The sequence below is a fragment of the Bufo gargarizans genome, unplaced genomic scaffold (assembly GCF_014858855.1).
Source record: "Bufo gargarizans isolate SCDJY-AF-19 unplaced genomic scaffold, ASM1485885v1 original_scaffold_2062_pilon, whole genome shotgun sequence".
NCBI lineage: Eukaryota > Metazoa > Chordata > Amphibia > Anura > Bufonidae > Bufo > Bufo gargarizans.
This window is the reverse complement of record NW_025334626.1, coordinates 3,073-21,731: the sequence shown is the minus strand read 5'-3', so window position 1 is coordinate 21,731 and position 18,659 is coordinate 3,073. Positions and strand designations below refer to the sequence as shown.

Sequence of the window (18,659 nt, the reverse complement as noted above, 5' to 3'; positions counted from 1 at the left end):
AGACTGATACATTGTAACAAACTAGCACAGTTATATCCAGTCTAGACAATGCTCTGTGAGCTAAAGAGCCTGGACTCCAGACTGATACATTGTAACAAACTAGCACCGTTGTATCCAGTCTAGACAATGCTCTGTGAGCTAAACAGCCCAGACTCCAGACTGATACATTGTAACAAACTAGCACAGTTGTATCCAGTGTAGACAATGCTCTGTGAGCTAAAAATCCGGACTCCAGACTGATACATTGTAACAAACTAGCACAGTTGTATCCAGTCTAGACAATGCTCTGTGAGCTAAACAGCCTGGACTCCAGACTGATACATTGTAACAAACTAGCAGAGTTGTATCCAGTCTAGGCAATGCTCTGTGAGCTAAACAGCCCAGACTCCAGACTGATACACTGTAACAAACTAGCACAGTTGTATCCAGTCTAGACAATGCTCTGTGAGCTAAACAGCCTGGACCCCAGACTGATACATTGTAACAAACTAGCACAGTTGTATCCATTCTAGACAATGCTCTGTGAGCTAAACAGCCTGGACTCCAGACTGATACATTGTAACAAACTAGCACAGTTGTATCCAGTCTAGACAATGCTCTGTGAGCTAAACCCATCAGAAGCAGCTGCACAGATCTCCTTACTGTTCTAATAATTTGTCACAAAGTATCATTGTAAATTTAATTGTAATTTTCACACAGGTCTAGAGATTTTCAGTATATGCTGATGATGTACAGTATAGCTGTTAAAAAAGTTTTTTTTAATGAAAAGATATTTTTAAAACACTTATTACAATGTATCAGTCTGGAGTCCAGGAGATTTGTTTTCAACCTTTGAAAATCAACAACAGTATTTCTATTTACTGAAAGCAAACTGAGTTCTTGAAATTGTCAAGGAATTGAAATTAAATTGTATTAGTGTAAAAGTAAATTGTATTAGTTTAATTGTATTTGACTTTTAAAGTCGTTTTCCGAAATTTTCATATTGATGGCCAATCCTAAGGATAGTCCATGAATATCAGAGATTATCAGGGGTCTGACTCCCAGCATCCCACTGATTAGCTCTTTGAAGGGACCCTGGCGCTCCGGTGGGCAATGCAGCCGATTCCTAGGCCAGTGACGTCAGGTGCAGCTCAGCCCCATTTAAGTTAATAGGACTGAGCTGTAATACCAAGCAGAGCCACTATACCATGGATGGTGCTGTACTAGGAAGCGGCGAGGATTCCACAGCACTCACCCGAGGAACACAGCCTCCTCAAACAGCTGCTCGGCGAGGGTGTCAGGAACTGGACCCCTGAGGATCTAATATTGATGACCTATCGTGAGGACAGGAAATCAATAACAAACACTCGTAAAACCCTTTTAATTACATAAAAGTGGAAAGTTATGTTAACAGTCACATGTACTAACATATGTCCTCTTTGGGGTGGTCCCTCAAAAATAGGCAAAGCAATGGGTCTCCTGCTGCTGTAATCTCTAAATGAACAGTAAAAATTAAATTTCTCTACAGCACCTCCGCAGGGGAAATGAAGTATTACATGCTGCTCAATGGAATCAATAAGCTGAGTGTGTAAAAGCATGGATGGATAGGGTCCTCCAGTGAGAGATGGTCTCTTAGAGGTTCATTGATTGAGATCCTAAACATGGGGCTCCCCTCTACTAATTCATGTAATCTTCTAAAAGGGTGTTTGACAATGGGTTTTCTAAACCAGATACCCCCTTATAAGTGACCCATTGTGTGCAATACCCTAACAGACTACCAGATCACTCTATTTAGAAGCAGTTAGGATAGACATGCCCCACAATCCTGATTTCAAGGCCAAATTTGCTTGGAGGTGCAGAAACGAATGTGGATTTTTGTGGAGAGATGAATATATATATTTTCTACTCAATGGCCAATCATCAAGGACAGACAGAGGTTTCTTAGGGCCCCATAGAAAAACATTTGTGGAACACAAAGCGCGACCCCCTAGCTATGAAAGAAAATTTTCATTAAAAAAATTCAATTAAAAAAATCACTATTGACCTCACCTGCTGTATCCGACTTCAATGGTGAACTAAGGTGCTTAACCCCTTAATGACTAGGCTTATTTTTGAAAATCTGACATGTATCACTTTATGTGGTAATAACTTTGGAACACTTACTTATCCAAGCCATTCTGAGACTGTTTTCTCGGGACACATTGTACTTCATGACAGTCGTAAATATGAGTCAATATATTTCGCCTTTATTTATGAAAAAATCCCAAATGGACCCAAAATTTTGAAAAATTAGCATTTTTAAAATTTTTAATTTCCCTGCTTTTAAAACAGAAAGTGATACCTCATAAAATATTTATTACTTAACATTCCCCATATGTCTACTTTATGTTGGCATCATTTTGTAAATGTCATTTTATTTTTGGGGGACGTTAGAAGGCTTAGGTTACTTTCACATTAGCTTTTTCAATTCTGCTATTGAGATCCGTCATAGGATCTCAATACTGGAAAAAAACGCTTACGTTTTGTCCCAATTCATTGTCAATGGAGACAAAACGGAACCGAACGAAACGGAATGCACCAGAATGCATTCCATTTGGTTGCGTCCCCATCGCGGACAGAAAAACTCTGCAAGCAGCGTTTTTTTGTCCCCGATGTGGTGCGGAGCAAGACGAATCAGTTTTCTGTAACACAAAAGAAAATGGATCCGTCCCCCATTGACTTTCAATGTAGTTCATGACGGATCCGTCATGGCTATATAAGACATAATACAATCGGATCTGTTCATCATGGATGCATGTGGTTGTATTATGGTAACAGAAGTGTTTTTGAAGATCCGGTTGTATTATGAAATTTCAAAATTTTACTTTTTTGGCAGATTTTCCATTTTTATCCATTTTTTCGAGGGTTAACAGCCAAACAAAACTTTATTACCCTGATTCTGTGGTTTACAGAAACACCCAATATGTGGTGGTAAACTGCTGTAAGGGCACATGACAGGGCGCAGAAGGGAAGAAGCTCCGTATGGTTTTTGGAAGGCAGATTTTGCTGGACTAGTCTTTAGTCCCGTTTGAAGCCCCCCCTGAGTGACTGCATTTTGGAAACCACGGGATAAGGTGGCAGTTTTATTGGTACTATATTGGGGTAAATATTTTTAATTGCTCTATATTATGTTTTATGTGAGGCAAGGTAACCAAAAAATGGATGTTTTGGCACAGTTTTATTTTTTTGTTTTTTACAACGTTCATCTGACAGGGTAGATCATGTGCTATTTTTATAGAGCAGGTGGTTACGGATGCAATGTTATCAAATATGTCTACTTTCTTTCTTTGTTTCAGTTTTACATAAAGCATTTTTGTGTCTCAATTTTCTGAATGCCATATATATTTTTTTTTTCTGACGATCGTCTTGTGAGAGGTTAGGTCATGTGACATTTTTACAGAAAAGGTCGTTACGGACGTGGCAATACCTAATATGTATACTTTTTTATTTATTTAAGTTTTACACAATAATAGCATTTTTGAAAGAAAAAAAATAATGTTTTAGTGTCTACATAATCTAAGAGCCATAGCTTTTTTATTTTTTAGCCAATTGTCTTAGTTAGGGTCTCATTTTTTGCGGGATGAGGGGACAGTTTGATTGGTACTATTCTGGGGGGCATATACCTTTTTGATCGCTTGGTGTTGCACTTTTTGTCATGGTAGATGACAAAAAATGTTTTTTTTGGCACTGTTTTTATTTAATTTTTTTAAAGTGTTCTCCTGAGCGGTTAGGTCATATGATATTTTTATAGAGCTGGTTGTTATGGATGCGGCGATACCAAACATGTTTAGGGTATTTTATTTTCTTCATTTTTACCCAATAATAAATGTGTGTATATGGGAAAATGTTAGATTTTTTTTTTTACTTTTTCATTTTTTTTTTTTTTACACTTTTTTGATTCAGACCCACTTGGTTCTTGAAGATCCAGTGTGTCTGATGGCTCTACAATACACTTCAGTACACTGTATAGTGTACTGCAGTGTATTTTCATTCACAGTAAGCCTGATAAGGCTCCTGCCTGGATGCCTGTGTAAGGCATCCAGTTGCCATGGTATCCATCGGGACGCTGCCACAGCAGAGCAGCGTCCCGACGGGAGGGCGGAAGGAGGGAGCTGTTATGATCAATCGAGACGCTGCCACAGCAGCGCAGCGCCCGATGGGGGAGGGAGCTTCCTCCCTGTTAACCCCTTCCATACAGCAGTCCCTACAGACCGCGGAATGGAAGGGGTTAAACGGCCGACATCAGTGCCAGCACTGATGTCGGCTGTTACAGTAGATTGTCAGCTGTATGTTACAGCTGACAATCTACTACCGCTCGGCCATCCTGAATAATTGTGGGGGTGGGGAGGGGTGTGTGGTTGGCCCCCTCATTTTTACCAGGTCCCGCTCGACCATCCTGAAGGGGGGGGCGGTGATTGGGGCATAATAGACACAGCAGCGTAGCCCCGATCTCCTTAACACTCACTGAGGAGATCGGAGCTGCGCTGCTAAACACAGCGATTGGTCAGTCAAATCTGACTGACCAATCGCAGTGATCTACAGGCAGGGACCGCTGTGATTGGTCCCCTACTGGGTGCCCAGACAGCTCAGCTGTCCGTAGCACCCGTTTAGATGCCGGTATATCTGCGGTGACACTTTGATCTCATGATGTACTGTGCACGTCATAATGCGGTAACTAACACCACATCATGAAGTACACAGTACGTCATTAGTCACTAAGGGGTTAATAAATACAACGCTCCTATGTGATCACAATTGTCATGAATACATTGCCTGACTTCACTCAGTATATTATAAAACTGTGTGCCTGCAGGCACCACTAGGGGGAGCTCAGTGCATAGGAATGCATACAATTACCATTAATATCAATGGTAGCTGTAAATAATCTATGTTCATTGAGTCTATGAAGGTTTTCTTTCACCCTTGGCCAGTAGTAGTACGTCAGAGCAACTAGACTTTTTTTTAAAGATGTTTCACTAGTCATCTGACTGGCTTACTCAATTAGAATGACTAATCTCTGGCATTAAATACTGGTGACTCATGCTTCAGTCATCATAATCTGTTTATCATAACATGAGATCAAGAATCTCATCAAGGTAAGATGTTGATTGCATTTGCATGACTGAAGCTATTAGGTGTGATTAAACTGCCTCTGGAGAGATGTTAGAACAGCATTGTAAGTGGCAGATAATAGAGGTTACCGCCCTCCACCTATTTTATGTTTAGTTTCTCCAATTCTGCCTCCATGTTAGGTATGCCACCATAGTTCATGGACATGCTGTGTCTGCCATTTCTACAGATCAGCACTGCATTCTGGCAGTGCCCCCTTAGGATGTCTATATTCCCTAGGACGTATAGACAGAGGTCGCGTTCATGAGAGGTTGCCTTTAATAAGTAACGAACATGCAAATTTCGTAACGAGGAAGAAATACCACAGTAAATGTCGATGACTGATATTGTGTTGGGAGATCTCCAAATTCTAATTGAACAGTAATTAATGGAACTTGGATGAAAACAAGCGGATGTGACAAAAGGTTTCACTGTCTAATTGGCGCAGTCTTGTACCCGTTTCCATCTCCGACACCCACAGGAGGTTTGGCGTAAATGTTTATTTGGCTCTGGAGTATCAAATGGTTGGCCAAACAAAGACAACTCCTCCCCCGCCACTAAGTAATCCCAATGTAAAAGATGGGTTGGGGGGTGCACACACGGGTTACAGCACCTAGTTTATTGTATGCCGTCTCTTATGATGTCCTTATGTAAAGGTGAGCCTGCAAATGTTTTGCATAGCTCAGAACGGGCGTGCTCAGGATCTCTGGAATCCCAGGAGATAAGAAATATCCTCCAAAACATGGAATGAATAATGGTTTCTGCTTGTTCTTTGTTCTACAAACTCCAAATTTCTAAAATGAGTTGTTCTTATAGAGGAGGGGTCCTCTATGGGCCAAAGAGGAGCCATTTGAATGACCACCATGTAATACTACACTTGCCCTGTAGTGGCCGCTGCAGGTAAAACGTATGACTGGCTGCATCTTCCCCTGAGCTGATCGCTGGGGATTTAGGAGTCAGACTGAGATAGGCTGATCAGTGGCCATGTTGTATTTCAATATGCCCAGTCCTTTTGATCTCAAGGGCCACCAGTGGAGTTTTACGCCCCTACCTTATTGAAAATACATGCACACACAGACCAGTTGGGCATGCATGTGTAGAAGCAGGATCACTGATGGTGGATTTTCCATGCCGGCATTGTCATATATTCTGTACCAAAATCCACTTATTGTCAATGGGAAATTCTTTGTGAACAGGCAGTTATCTGACAGCCACTTTGCTTTTCAGGGTGTGTGCAGATGATGTCATCCCATCAATGAGCATGGATCGATTTGTCAGATGATGACATCACATTACTAAGAATGGCGCTGCTGTCCACTGATGATGTCCCATCACTGAATATGGAGTAGCTATCAAATTATGACAATTCATGGCTAAAATGGAACAGCTGTCAGAAACAGACTGTCCATGAAGAAACTACAGCACTCAATGAAAATTAAGATGCTGTTATACAACAACAACAACCCATCATTGAGAACAGAGAATCAGATGATGACATCACATGACTGAGAACTGATTGTCAGATGATGACATCACAATACTAGGAATGGAGCAGCTGTCAAATGATGGCATCACATTTACTAAGAATGGAGCTGCTGTCTTATGATAACAACCCATCATTAAGAACTGAGTGGCTGTCAGATGATGACGTCCCATCACTGAATATGGAGTAGCTGTCAAATGATGGCAATTCTTGGCTAAAATGGAACAGCTGCAGCACTCCATCACTGAAAATTAAGAGGCTGTCAGAGGATAACATCCCATCATTGAGAATGGAGCGGCTGTCAGAGGATGGCATCCTTTTACTATGAATGGAGCGGCTGTCAGAGGATAGCCTCCCATCACTGAAAATGAAATTGCTGTCAGAGGATGGCATCCCATCACTGGGAATAGAGCGGGTGTCAGAGGATGGAATCCCATCACTGGGAATGGAGCGGCTGTCAGAGGATGGCATTCCTTCACTGGGAATAAACGGCTGTCATAAGATGGCATTACTGGGAACGGAGCGGCTGTCATAAGATGGAATCCCATAAATGGTAATGGAGCGGCTGTCAGAGGATGGCATTCCTTCACTGGGAATAAACGGCTGTCATAAGATGGCATTACTGGGAATGGAGCAGCTGTCAGAGGATGGCCTGCCATCACTGGGAATGGAGCAGCTGTCAGAGGATGGCCTGCCATCACTGGGAATGGAGCAGCTGTCAGAGGATGGCCTCCCATCACTGGGAATGGAGCGGGTGTCAGAGGATGGCCTCCCATCACTGGGAATGGAGCGGGTGTCAGAGGATAGCATCCCATCACTGGGAATGGTGCGGCTGTCAGAGGATGGCCTCCCATCACTGGGAATGGAGCGGGTGTCAGAGGATGGCCTCCCATCACTGGGAATGGAGCGGGTGTCAGAGGATGGCCTCCCATCACTGGGAATGGAGCGGGTGTCAGAGGATGGCCTCCCATCACTGGGAATGGAGTGGGTGTCAAAGGATGGCCTCCCATCACTGGGAATGGAGCGGGTGTCAGAGGATGGCCTCCCATCACTGGGAATGGAGTGGGTGTCAAAGGATGGCCTCCCATCACTGGGAATGGAGTGGGTGTCAAAGGATGGCCTCCCATCACTGGGAATGGAGCGGGTGTCAGAGGATGGCCTCCCATCACTGGGAATGGAGCGGCTGTCAAAGGATGGCCTCCCATCACTGGGAATGGAGCGGCTGTCAAAGGATGGCCTCCCATCACTGGGAATGGAGCGGCTGTCAGAGGATGGCCTCCCATCACTGGGAATGGAGCGGCTGTCAGAGGATGGCATTCCATCACTGGGAATGGAGCGGCTGTCAGAGGATGGCCTCCCATCACTGGGAATGGAGCGGCTGTCAGAGGATGGCCTCCCATCACTGGGAATGGAGCGGCTGTCAGAGGATGGCCTCCTATCACTGGGAATGGGGCGGCTGTCAGAGGATGGCCTCCCATCACTGGGAATGGAGCGGGTGTCAAGAGGATGGCCTCCCATCACTGGGAATGTAGCGGCTGTCAGAGGATGGCCTCCCATCACTGGGAATGGAGCGGCTGTCAGAGGATGGCCTCCCATCACTGGGAATGTAGCGGCTGTCAGAGGATGGCCTCCCATCACTGGGAATGGAGCGGCTGTCAGAGGATGGCCTCCCATCACTGGGAATGGGGCGTCTGTCAGAGGATGGCCTCCCATCACTGGGAATGGAGCGGCTGTCAGAGGGTGGCCTCCCATCACTGGGAATGGGGCGTCTGTCAGAGGATGGCCTCTCATAAATGGTAATGACAGTCAGAAGAAGCCAGCTCCTGACTGTGGATGGAACAGCTGTCATCTGACAACCACTGTCTCTCAGGGGTGAACTGCAGAAGGGTTCAGGAGGAGAATGCCTGACACCAGCAGTAATCCATGTATTTTCCACTGTCTTTCAGCTGAGTTTCTGTTCCTTTGTGATTTGCTGTGGACACTTTCCTATAAAACATGTTGCAATAAACGCGACCTCTTTACAGCCGATTATTTTGTGGAAATCACAGCCCCCTTGGGTTTTCTTAACGAGGTGAGAATAAATATTCCGCTAAAAATTCTTTCCACTAAAATTCCTGTAGCCAAACGTGTCCGCCTGTAACACAAATCTGCTTAACCCTTTCAGGCAAAAATTAGAAAAAAATAAAATTTGCATTTTTTTAATACTTCTTTTTAGACTTTTTTTTATATAATCACTCACCCCAATGTAATCCTCTCTATCTTCTCCTCTGCATTTTGTCTGAAGAGGAGTCATGTGAAGCTCTTGGTACCAAGGGCCCAACCTACCACTCCATGCCCTTCACCCTTTCCTCCCCACCACGTAACAGTCGAAGCCAAGCTATTGCAAATAAATTTAAAAATTTCCTGCATTTTGGTCTCAAAATAGGGTTTGTGTCTGTCTATTAATCATTTGAATAGAACTAGGCTGCAATACCAGTCACAACCACTGACAAGAGAGGCGCTATTTCTGCAAAAAAACAAAACAAAGACCTTGATTTATAAAAACTGGTATAAAGGAAAACTGGCTTAGCTGACCGTAGTTTGCACCTTTCATTTTTCAAAGCTCCTTTGCTATGGGCAATTAAGCCAGTTTTTATAAATCAGGGTAAGTGTTTTCTAATCTCAGGCGACTCCTTTAAGACTGTAGGGTTAATCTGAGGTTAAAGTGACGCATCCCTTTAAATATGTGAACAGGGAGCATTAGAGAGCAGAGGTTCACTCAGGATAAAACCGTCAGTAATATCTGAGAGAATTGCACAATCCGCCCGCCGCCGCTTCCCGTTATGGGTGGGAGCAGGAAATTAAAGTTCAGTTTGTTAACAGAAGGCAGCCGATGGATCTTTCTTATGAATTTCCCGGCAGAAGGGCTGGCATTAGATTAGATGGTACGGTGCCCTCCCCATATGGTGCAGAGGGTACAAGTAACCGTAACATAAAATGCCGACATACTGTATGGTACCAGAGTAATACTTCCATACAGTGCCATTATCATTTATATATATATATATATATGTATGAGATATATTAATAAGGCTGAAATAGCAGTGCCACACGATGTCTAGGTAAATATGCTGCAAGAATAGTACACTATAATGAACAGTAGTGCCACGCAGTGCCTGTTATTACTGCCATCTACTTAAGGATTAATACATTGCCAAAGTAAAAGTGCCACACGACGTCTACGTGAATGCAGCCATATGCTGCAAGAATAATATACTTTACACCAGTTTGATAAATCTCCCCCATAGTGCCTAAATAGCAGTGCCACACGATGTCTAGGTAAATATCTGCAAGAATAGTACACTATAATGAACAGTAGTGCCACACAGTGCCTGTTATTACTGCCATATACTTCAGGATTAATACACTTTACATTGCCAAAGTAAAAGTGCCACACGACGTCTACGTGAATACAGCCATATGCTGCAAGAACAATATACTTCACACCAGTTTGATAAATCTCCCCCATAGTGCCTAAATAGCAGTGCCACACGATGTCTAGGTAAATATCTGCAAGAATAGTACACTATAATGAACAGTAGTGCCACACATGGCCTGTTATTACCGCCACATACTGCAGGAATATTGCACTAAGTAGCAGTGGTACCCAATGCCATATGCCGCAAGGCTAACAATCCAAATAGCTGGGTTAGTTATAGTTAGCAGCCATTTCTGACTGTGATAGGGAAGGACTTCTTTTGTCTGTCTTAGTTATCTGCTTATTTTTCTTAAATCTTCATTTTCTCTCATCCTTTGGCGTTGTAACCGATTACTCAACTTAAAATGGTTTTAACATGAAATATTCATTGGTTCCAGGACGACCATTGTATCTTGAGGGACTGCGGTATACTATGCGTTGCCTAAGTAGTAGTGCCACATACTACTAGAATAAAACGCTAGACAGTGCCCAAGAAGCGGTGGAACACAATGCCTACATAAATACCCCCATACGTTGCAAGAATAATACACTATATGGTGCACAAGCAGTGATGCCACACAATGCGCGTTATTACTGCCATATAGTGCACAAATAATAGCGTACAAATAATACCAACATACAGTGACCAATACTAGCTACATACATAAAGTGATATAATAGCGCTATACTGTGTGTCTAAATAATACTGCCATACAATTAATATTCAAAAAATTTTGTCCAGGGGTTCAAGTCCCATAGGTCAGATTGCCGTGGCCGCTGATTGTGGGGGTCTGTAGGTTGGATGGCAGGCCATCTGTGGCATCACCTTCAGCAGGAATAGCCTACTGAAATATGCCATTCAGGAGGCAATGAATGGAGGAGAATGGGAAGCGTATGCCATCCAACCAGCGGCACCATGAAAGCAGCAGAATGCAATGGAATCTACCTCTGCCTGTGGCACTAAGGCCTTGTTCACACTGCAGTGATTGTCAGCCAAAAATAGATCAAAAACACAGAACCGGTGCAAATCTTTCCTTTATACCGTTCCTCTGTGTAGGCTCCACTTCTGATTTTGGCTCATAATCACTGCTGGAAATCACAAAAGTGTGAATGAGGCCTTACACGTTCCATGGAGGGCCGTAATGAGGGGTGCCCGATGTGGTACTGATCAGTTAACCCTCCTCCCGCTGATTATTTGGGGGCGATCAGACGCACACGACATGTTGCACTGGAATACCATTAGTGATCACAGAGCTAAGAAGCATGCAATATGCCACCTGCGATAGTAAATACCACCGCACACTGCATAAAGTGAAACTCCGGACTGGGACATCAAAGTGACCCCATAGGAACTCATATTGCGATGCAGTTTCCCAGGATAATGCAATTATCGAGGAAAATAAATCACTGTGAAGCACCAGCCTTATGATGCCCAATCTGTGGGGATCTAGGACATCTAAGCACGGGGGTGCAGAGTTACTGGTCACACTTGGGCCAAAAAGCCCCCTAAATAAATACAGACCTCAGATCCCCTAAAAATGACTCAACTCCAGGCAGACTAAACTTTCAGACCTCAGACCAGACAGTATAGAAAATACAGACACCAGATCAGTCAAAAATAAAGACCCCAGACCAGTGTAGAAAATACAGACCCTAGATCCATCTAAAATAAAGACCCCAGACCAAACAGTGTAAAATACAGACCCCAGATCAGTCTAAAATAAAGACCCCAGACTAGACAATGTAAAATACAAACCTCAGATCCATCTAAAATAAAGACCCCAGACCAAACAGTGTAAAATACAGACCCCAGATCAGTCTAAAATAAAGACCCCAGACCAGACAATGTAAAATACAAACCTCAGATCTATCTAAAATAAAGACCCCAGAGCAGGTTTTCTATAAAAACAGACCCCAGACCCTACAAAAAAATGAAAAAACCCAAAATAAGACCCCATATAAGAATACAGACACCAGACCCCCTAAATATATACAAACCTTTAGATCCCCTAAAAAAATGACTCCACACCAGGTATACAAGACCCCCTAAAAACACAGACTGCCTGCCCAACCCCCTAACTACATACAGACAGACCAAAAATACAGACCCCAGACCCTCTTAAAATACAGATTCCAGACCCCATAAAAATAAAGACACCACACAAGAGCCACTAAGAAATACAAACCCCCTTCCCCCAACTCCCTAAATAAATATAGAGCTTAGACCAGAGAGCCCCAAAATACAGACCCCAGACTAGGTCCCATAAAATTACAGACCCCACATGAGACCCCCTAAAAAATACAGACCTTCAACTCTCTAAATAAATTAAGACCATAGACCAGACAGCCTAAAAATACAGACCCCCAATCAGATCAAAAAGATCTTAGACCATACTCTAAGTTCTGTTTATAGACTCCAGACACCAAACCACCTCCTTACTGGCCTTAGACCAAACATTCAGATCCTCACCTCTCCTCATCCCTATGTTACCCTCTAGACCTGGACCCCACCTCAAACAAGGCCTGGATACCACTGAGCATGAGGACATCTGCAGTGTCACCCAGGAACAGAGGGAAGCACAAGAATGGAAAGAGATGAATATGTGTGGCACCTAAGAGATATAGCAGGTCTTCTGAGAGTCTGGGACATTTCACGTTATTCTGGGAGGACTGGCCTGTAGGTTATAAATGGAACATGGTAGCTGGGGACATTGTACAGATATTGCATTGGGGCACAGAAGCTCCCCTGGATGATAGATCCCACCAACTTCAAAGGGAATCTGTTGTAAATGACCAATGAGTACAGTTTGTGCCCAAGGATGAGTTTTCGCTTGACATGGAAACATGCAGAGGGCTAAGGGGTGGTTACTACATCCATTGGAGGGGAAGAAGGTCAAGCTGGTGGAGAGAATGGCTCACCTAAGCCTTCTCCTTCCACCTTAGGCCTCGTGCACACGAACGCGTGTGCCCCGTTGCCGTATTGCGGACCGCATTTGTGGATCCGCAATACACGGGTGCCGTTCCGTAGGCATTCCGCATCACAGATGTGGACCCATTCACTTCAATGGGTCCGCAAATTCGGAGATGCGGAATGGTGCGGAACGAAAGCACGGAACGGAACCCTACGGAAGCACTGCGAAGTGCTTCTGTGTGGTTTCGTCCCGTACTTCCGTTCCGCAAAAAGATAGAACATGTCCTATCTTTTTGCGGAATGGCCGGATCGCGGTCCCATGATAGTGAATGGGTCCGCGATCCGCTGCGGCTGCCCCACGGTGTTCATGCATTGCGGCCCGCCACAGCACGACCACGGGGCGCACATGTTCTTGTGCAGGAGGCCTTACTATGTATGGTGACCACATCCACTCTGAGATGTCTGCAACACATCCCCAAGTACGTTTTATGGGGCATTTACAGGGCGATAGAAAAAACGTGACTAAACTGTGATTAAGTTGGAGGAAGGCAGCATGATGCACCTGGTCTAGGTAACACCAGCATTGGCAGTGGTGGTGCACAACTGGCAGCCAACCCTTCCCTGTGCTGTGGCAATGTTCAGGGGCATAACTACTATAGTGGCAGACTATGCGACTACTATGGTGCCCAGGGCAAGAGGGGGTCCAGTCTTAGTTGGGATTATCTCCTCTTCTACTGGAGGTGAAAACTTGGTCAGGACTCCACCCTCTAAAGCAGGGGTACTCAACTGGCAGATCGCGGTCCAAATCCAGACCGCGGTTGCCAGCTGTCTGGACCCCTGCATACACCCGGGTGCCGTCTCTTGGGGTGCCAGAGTCCAGAAGCAATGAGCGCTTCCATCAATACAGATGGAAGCGCTCATTGCCGGAGCGCTGGGAGCTGTGGTCCTGTCACTCACCACTCAGCTCCCCGTGTGCTCCTCTTCTTTCTTCTTCAGGCCAGCGCTCTGAATGGTGAAGCAGGAAGACTTCTTCCCGCTTCACCATTCAGCCTGCAGGCACGGATCCCGCTGCTGGCCTGTGTGGGCGGAGCGATCTGTGTCTGCAGGGGAGAGAGGACTGTGAGCTTCAGGAACGGGACAAGGTGAGTAGTTACGGTGTTGTTTTTATTTTTATTTATTTTTTAAACACAGACGAGGCACAATGGGCATTGCAAATGTGAATGGGGCACAGTGGGCATTTCTACTGCGGAGGGGGCACAATGGTCATTTCAACTCTGGAAGGAGCACAATAGGCATTGCTAATGTAAAGGGGACACAATGGACATTTCTACTCCGGGGGTGGCACAATGGGCATTTATACTCTGGAGGGGGCACAATGGGCATTGCAAATGTGAAGGGGACACAATGGACATTTCTACTCTGGGGGTGGCACAATGGGCATTTATACTCTGGAGGGGGCACAATGGGCATTGCAAATGTGAAGGGGACACAATGGGCATTTCTACTCTGGAGGGAGCACAATGGGCATTTCTACTCTGGAGGGAGCACAATGGGCATTTCTACTCTGGAGGGATCACAATGGGCATTTCTACTCTGGAGGGAGCACAGTGGGCATTTCTACTCTGGAGGGAGCACAGTGGGCATTTCTACTCTGGAGGGAGCACAATGGGCATTTCTACTCTGGAGGGAGCACAATGGGCATTTCTACTCTGGAGGGAGCACAATAGGCATTTCTACTCTGGAGGGAGCACAATGGACATTTCTACTCTGGAGGGGGCACAATGGGCATTGCAAATGTGAAGGGGACACAATGGGCATTTCTACTCTGGAGGTGGCACAATGGGCATTCATTTCTACTCTGGAGGTGGCACAATGGGCATTTCTACTCTGGAGGTGGCACAATGGGCATTTCTACTCTGGAGGGAGCACAATGGGCATTTCTACTCTGGAGGGAGTACAACGGGCATTTCTACTCTGGAGGGAGCACAATATGCATTGCTACTCTGGAGGGAGCACAATATGCATTGCTAATGTGAAGGGGACACAATGGACATTTCTACTCTGGAGGTGGCACAATGGGCATTTATACTCTGGAGAAGGCACAATGGGCATTGCAAATGTGAAGGGGACACAATGGACATTTCTACTCTGGAGGTGGCACAATGGGCATTTCTACTTTGGAGGGAGCAAAATGGGCATTTCTACTCTGGAGGGAGCACAATGGGCATTGCTAATGTGAAGGGGACACAATGGGCATTTCTACACTAGAGGGGGCACAATGGGCATTCCTACTATGGAAGGGGAACTGTGCACAGAGGGTATTACTACTATGAAGGGGGGGCAGAAGGCATTATTACTGTGAAGGGGGCACAGAGGTTATTACTACTATTAAGGTGGCACAATGGGGATTTCTACTATGGAGGGGGCACAGAGGGCATTATTACTGTGAAGGGGCACAATGGGCATTATTAATATTGAGGGGGAATTATGGGCATTATTTCTTTGAAGGGGGTACAATGGGCATAACTACTAAGGGGCATTATTACTGTGAATGAGGCACAATGGGGATTATTACTGTGAAGGGGCACAGATAGGACATTACTACTGTGAGGGGGCACTTAGGGTATTTATACTCTGTGGTGAGGAACTAAGGAGGCATCACAATGTGTCAGGGGCACTAAGTGATCACCCTGCTGTGAGGGTGCACTTAAGGGTATCATACTGTCTGAGGGGCATTAAAGGGGCATCATTATTGTAAGGGGGCACTGAAAGGACATTTTTACTGTTTGGTCGGCATAAAGGAGATTAGGTGGGCTTTTAAAAAAAGTACTTGAATACCCCTGGTCTAAAGGAACAACTTTTAGCAAATGAGGTAGTGAAAAAAATGGCCCAAGGGTCATTGAAAAGGGTTTAGGCAGAACCCCTTCTGTCCTGTGTGGGGGGCCTGGTTTTATCCTTGCTATGGGGCCCTTACTTCTCTATGTACTCCACTGGCAATGGCTGAACCCAATGGAGGTCTATCTACACGTATGCTTGGTAGCGGGGCAGCAGAGACCCATATCATCACCATATTGAGAAAACGGGTCAAAGAACATGACTGGCGATATTTTAGGCAAGATGTTAAAATTTTGAAGGCTCTCTAAGCCACCAGCTCTCCCTTCCAACCACCTTACCTGCATACACACTGGGCATGACCTAGCATGTAGGTGTTGTCCACTGAAGGACCCAGCCCCACAAGCCCAATCCTCGTCAGTCCTACCAATATTGACAGGCTCGTCTGTAGTGTTGAGCGAACTTGTGTTTTAAGTTCGGCGTCTAAAGTTCGGGTTCGGGTTATCGAAGTATCCCGTTATGGATTCCGCTACCACGGACCATAACGGAATTTAGAATCCATAACGGGATACTTCGATAACCTGAACTCGAACTTTAGACGCCGAACTTAAAACACAAGTTCGCTCAACACTACTCGTCCGACATTCATCTACTCTGTATGGCCATGATAGAGCGTTAGCCCTTCCCCCGTGAGCCACCGTTTGGTGCCTCCATACTTCACTGCAATATGGAGACATCTTCTAGAAGCCATGCTCCATACCAAGGCTCTTTATGGAATCGGCTGCCATTTTTTTCCCGGCAATCTCCAACAGAAACAGCTCTGCTTGGCTCTATATAAAATCGGGGGGCATGCAAAGGTACTGTAAGCCTTTGATGGGTGTACGGAGCTTTAGAAGGGGTTTCCTCAGAATCATTGGCCTTAGGATAGGTCATCAATATCTGAGTGGTAGGGGACTTAGAACGGAGCTGCAGGACCAGGCCTGGCCACCACCATGTGTAAATAAGGCAGAGGACGCAGGGGTCCTGGAGGTCATACCTGCTAAGCATAGACCACCACAGTAGTCCTGGAGAACCACATCAGTAAAGCCAGCTGAGAGGACTTCAAAGTCCCCACTGCTGAGCACTTGGGAAGGGGGGGGGGGGGGGGGGGGAAGGACCAGGAGTGATCAGTGCCATAAGAAATGGCTGAAATCTGCTGGATGGCAGCTCAAGGGAAATTTTACCTGCCCGACATTACATAGGGGCAGCAATTCCCATACATGCTACATCTAATCTTACATCCGCCATACTGTGGGTAAGAAACATGGATAAGTAATAAGCGTCTGTAGAATTATTATTCTGCAGCCTGTGCAGATCATCGCCACTGCCTGGGAAGAGGACAGCATACCGTCACACTACACTGCACTGCTACTGCAGACATTACAGCCTAGGCTGTGGTACACTATATATATATATGGGAGATGAACAATTATATACAACCGTAACTAACACCGGCGAGGATTACACCAATTTATTCTGCAAGATGTAGCAGAGCCGAGCTGCAATCGCTAGTAGCTTTACCAGAATTGCACCAAAGGACAAACACATCCCCGAGCATTGACAGACTCCCATCTGCTGCATCTTCTGCACTCTATCTATCTGGCATATTTTGCTTTGAATACCTTTTTTCTTTCTTTTTGGGCTGAAACAAAGGCAGCAATGCCCAACCCCAGAGGATGGTGCGGATCTGTGTCTGCAATCCTGCGCATAAATGAATGATACGGTCACGTCTGGCGTTCACGCTCTGCACCGCATCATTCCCTGATTTTACCTCCGAGACCTTGAACTATTGAGGAATGCTCGGATTAGCGCAGGGTGAGGGGGGGGGGGGGGAAGGGGCTTTGTGCGGACGTCCTGCCGGGGCGACTATTTTTTTCAACGGAATATGGAATCGAGGATTCGGATGGAGGTATCATCGGGGATAGAGGGGAGGTGGCTGGAAAAATCACTGCGCTCCCTGCTCCGCTCAAGCCTCATCCGTATGGATAGGCGTCATATAGATTCCGCAGAGGGGGACGCGCACATAATAGGACGGCGTCCGCATCCGAATGGAACCTGGGCACCCATTGCAGCTGTAGCTTGGGCATTGATGTCACAGCTCCGTAGGCACGGGTGGCATTTTGCAGCATGGCGCCCATGTATAGCCGTGGTGTACTCACCAGTCACTGCAGCCACTGGGAGCTCTGGAAATGTTGTCCTCTGCTGGGGTCTGGGGCTGTCAGTAGTGTGAAGCCTTGCAGCTCCCAGTCCTCCTCCTCCTCCTCCTGCGTAGAGCAGCTCAGCCACTCACAGCCCCTTGGATACTGTATGCTTCTAATCAGATGCTGGCAGCCCACTAAAGCCCAGGAATGTGCTAGGATGTTACTGCTGCTCAGCCCGGCTACTCCTCCACTTTTAACTATTCATAGGCTGCAGCCCATGGAAAGTGCAGACATGTGGCTGGATGGGAGGACCAGGCTGCATCCTGAGCAAGGAAAGGGTTCAGGGAGGTGCTGCTTTTTGCATTGGGATGTGTCACACAATGTATATGGCCTTTTGGGAGGCGCAGTGTGCCACAATGTTACTCCTGTGCTGCCTTGTCAGCATCATTGTGAAACATTTAGAAACATTTTGCAAGATAAACATAGAATTACCTATAAATAAATAAATAAAGGAATACAAACAGATTCCGTTCTGTACTGCATCTCCGGATTTGCAGACCCGTTGAAGTGAATGGGTCCACATCCGTGACGCGGAATGCACACGGAACGGCGCACCTACGGTGTCGTGTGTAAGAGGCCTTACTTTGTGATGGGTCCGACCTCTGGGAT

The 18,659-nt window shown here is 45.6% G+C and overlaps 1 protein-coding gene across 2 annotated transcripts in view; it reads right to left on the bottom strand.

Annotated features, from left to right (window-relative positions):
* The window catches only part of DAB2 (DAB adaptor protein 2), an 82,820-nt gene extending 64,596 nt beyond the window's left edge, over positions 1-18,224 (bottom strand). The window contains exon 1 of one of the 2 annotated variants that reach the window (XM_044274789.1): positions 18,009-18,224. The gene's annotated coding sequence lies outside the window, so the exon portion shown is untranslated. The remainder of the gene's footprint in view (positions 1-18,008) is intronic. The other variant, XM_044274792.1, reaches the window with a different exon arrangement.
* Positions 18,225-18,659: the final 435 nt, after the last annotated feature.